The following is a 2,820-nucleotide window of genomic DNA, read 5'->3' as shown; positions in this document are numbered from 1 at the left end:
TCTGGGAAGGCATTAATATGGAGTTGGTATACCCTGTGCTGCTATAACAGCCTCCACTCTTCTGCGAAGGCATTAATATGGAGTTGGTCTACCCTGTGCTGCTTTAACAGCCTCCACTCTTCTGGGAAGGCATTCATATGGAGTTGGTCTACCCTTTGCTGCTATAACAGCCTCCACTCTTCTGGGAAGGCTTTCCACTGGATGTTGATTATTGCTGCGGGGACTTCCATTCAGCCACGAGCATTAGTGAGGTCGAGCAGTGTGCTCGATGTTATACACCTGTCAGCAAACGGATGTGGCTGAAAGAGCCAAATCCCATCATTTGAAGTGGTGTCCACATACTTTTGTATTGTACAGTGCATTCGGAAGTATTCAGACCTGTAACCTTTCCACATTTGTTACGTTACAGCCTTATTCTAAAATTGATTAAAACCGTTTTTTCCCTCACCAGTCAACACACAATACCCCATAATGACGAATCAAAACCGTTCTTAAGAAATCTGTGCAAATCTATTAAAAATAAAAACGGAAATATCAGATTTATATAAGTATTCAGACCTTTCACAGGGTTCATCAAGGGTCTCTCCGTACTTTGCTCCGTTCATCTTTCCTCGATCCTGACTGGTCTCCCAGTCTCTGCCTATGAAAAATATCCCCAAAGCATGATGCCTCCACCACCATGCTTCACCGTAGGATGATGGTGCCAGGTTTCCTCCAGACCTGGCGCTTGGCATTCAGTTAAATTTTGGTTTCATCAGACCAGAGAATCTTTTTCTCATGGTCTGAGAGTCCTAGGTGCCTTTTGGCAAACTCCAAGAGGGTTATCATGTGCCTTTACTGAGGAGTGGCTTCCATCTGGCCACTCTACCATAAAAGCCTGCTTGGTGGAGTGCTGCAGAGATGGTTGTCCTTCTGGAAGGTTCTCCCATCTCCACAGAGAAACTCTGGAGCTCTGTCCCAGGGACCATTGGTCAAACTGTGGGATGCATATGAGCTCAATTTCGAGTCTCATATTCGTGTCTCATATATAATTTTTTTTTAATTTGCAGAAATTCTAAAAACACTTTTTCACTTTGTCATTATGGGGTATTGTGTGTAGATTAATGAGAAAAAATAAATAATTTAATCCATTTTAGAATAATGCTGTTAAGTAACAAAATGTGGAAAAAGCCAGGGGTTATGAATATGTTCCAAAGGCACTGTGTAGTGTCGGTCTGTTAAAAAACAATATACTGTAGGCCTGTTCAACAGTTTGGACTTAATATAAATGTATTGTCTTCTGTTAATTAAACACTGACCTGTTATTCTGTTTCCTGCAGCCCTGATTCTAGGAGTGGTGTTTGGGATCACTGGAGCAATACTCATCATAGTCATTGTTGTCCTGGCCATGCAGAGCAAGTAAGTACACTATTCATCATTCTCTTCTCTAATCTCTTCTGTTAGGAAACTAGTTGAACAGGAAAATTAGAATTACTCAGTTTGTTCTATTTTAGTTTTTTTAGCATATTTATGCTACAAATAACGAACTGTTCTTTTATATCAAATATCAGGAAGAATCACAAAAGTGATACAAAGAAAGTGAAAGATGTCAAGCTGGAGACACAACTGCAAGAAGAACCAATTGAGATGGCGTAGAGAAGAGAAGACAACCATGAAAGGAAATTAGAATGACTAGAACGCATGATTTCATTCATGTCAACGTCCATGATGAGTTGTCGGCAGCCATATTGAGTGTACACATGCCAGTCATTCTAATTGTAGGGGAAAAACCAGCTCTGGCCTTCACCTGAATGGCCCCTCTTAGGGTGATATCATAACATAGGCCTACAGTTGCAACTAACAAACTTCAAATTCCATATAATGTTTACCTCATTTGTTATTCAAAAATAATTTGTTTCTGTGTTGACAATATCGTATCTGACTTCCCCATCACAAATGTACGCCAGGCTATTTCCTCATGGTTATGTTTGACATCTCAGTTATTTTATAATGTATTTTTTATACACTCTCCACTTTTACAATAAAAATGTATGTTTATTTCAAGTAAATTTGGTAACTACTCAAATCTTCTCCACAGATTTGAAAGAATAAGCACTATTCTTTATCAATTAGATTCAAGTTTGTTATTGAACTACTGAGTGTGCAACAAGATTTATCTGATATTTTAATTGTTTTTAATGTGTTTTTGTGCTACGAAAGGTTTGTTTGGTCTGTATAAACATTCTAATAATAATATTAACGTTCACATAGGTTTTGTAGAAGCTACTAAATTGTATGTTTTTGTAGGACACGATATGAGAATAAACCAATACACAGTTTGAAAACATTTTGTCTTTCACGGGACTGCTGTGACATCGTACTGGACCAGGTTATCACCACCGATAGCGAGGGTGCCCAACAAAGGGAGGTTTTCTGTCCAACAAGGGGTTGTTCCTGTGCAACAAGGGGTTGTTCCTGTGCAACAAGGGGTTGTTCCTGTCCAACAAGGGGTTGTTCCTGTGCAACAAGGGGGTTGTTCCTGTCCAACAACGTGGTGTTATTGTCCAACAAGGGGTTTATCCTGGACAACAAGGGGTTGTTCCTGTCCAACAAGGGGGTAGTTCCTGACCAAAAAGGGGTGTTCGTATCCAACCAGGGGGTGTTCCTATCCAACCAGGGGTGTTCCTATCCAACCAGGGTGTTCTATCAAAGGTGGTGTGTTACTTTCCAACCAGGGGTGTTCCTATTCAACCAGGGGTGTTCCTATTCAACCAGGGGGTGTTCCTATCCCATTCAACCAGGGGGTGTTCCTATCCAACCAGGGGTGTTCCTATTCAACCA

At 40.6% G+C, this 2,820-nt stretch overlaps 1 long non-coding RNA gene across 1 annotated transcript; it reads left to right on the top strand.

Moving 5' to 3' along the window:
• The first annotated feature begins 1,160 nt into the window (after positions 1-1,160).
• Positions 1,161-2,326, top strand: LOC124031029. Its single transcript, XR_006838069.1, has 2 exons — positions 1,161-1,398; positions 1,551-2,326. It is a non-coding gene; the product is annotated as an uncharacterized LOC124031029 (long non-coding RNA).
• Positions 2,327-2,820: the final 494 nt, after the last annotated feature.

The sequence above is a fragment of the Oncorhynchus gorbuscha genome, unplaced genomic scaffold (genome assembly GCF_021184085.1).
Source record: "Oncorhynchus gorbuscha isolate QuinsamMale2020 ecotype Even-year unplaced genomic scaffold, OgorEven_v1.0 Un_scaffold_20004, whole genome shotgun sequence".
Classification (NCBI taxonomy): domain Eukaryota; kingdom Metazoa; phylum Chordata; class Actinopteri; order Salmoniformes; family Salmonidae; genus Oncorhynchus; species Oncorhynchus gorbuscha.
Note: the sequence above shows the minus strand (reverse complement) of the source record. Positions and strands in the feature narration are given on the sequence as shown.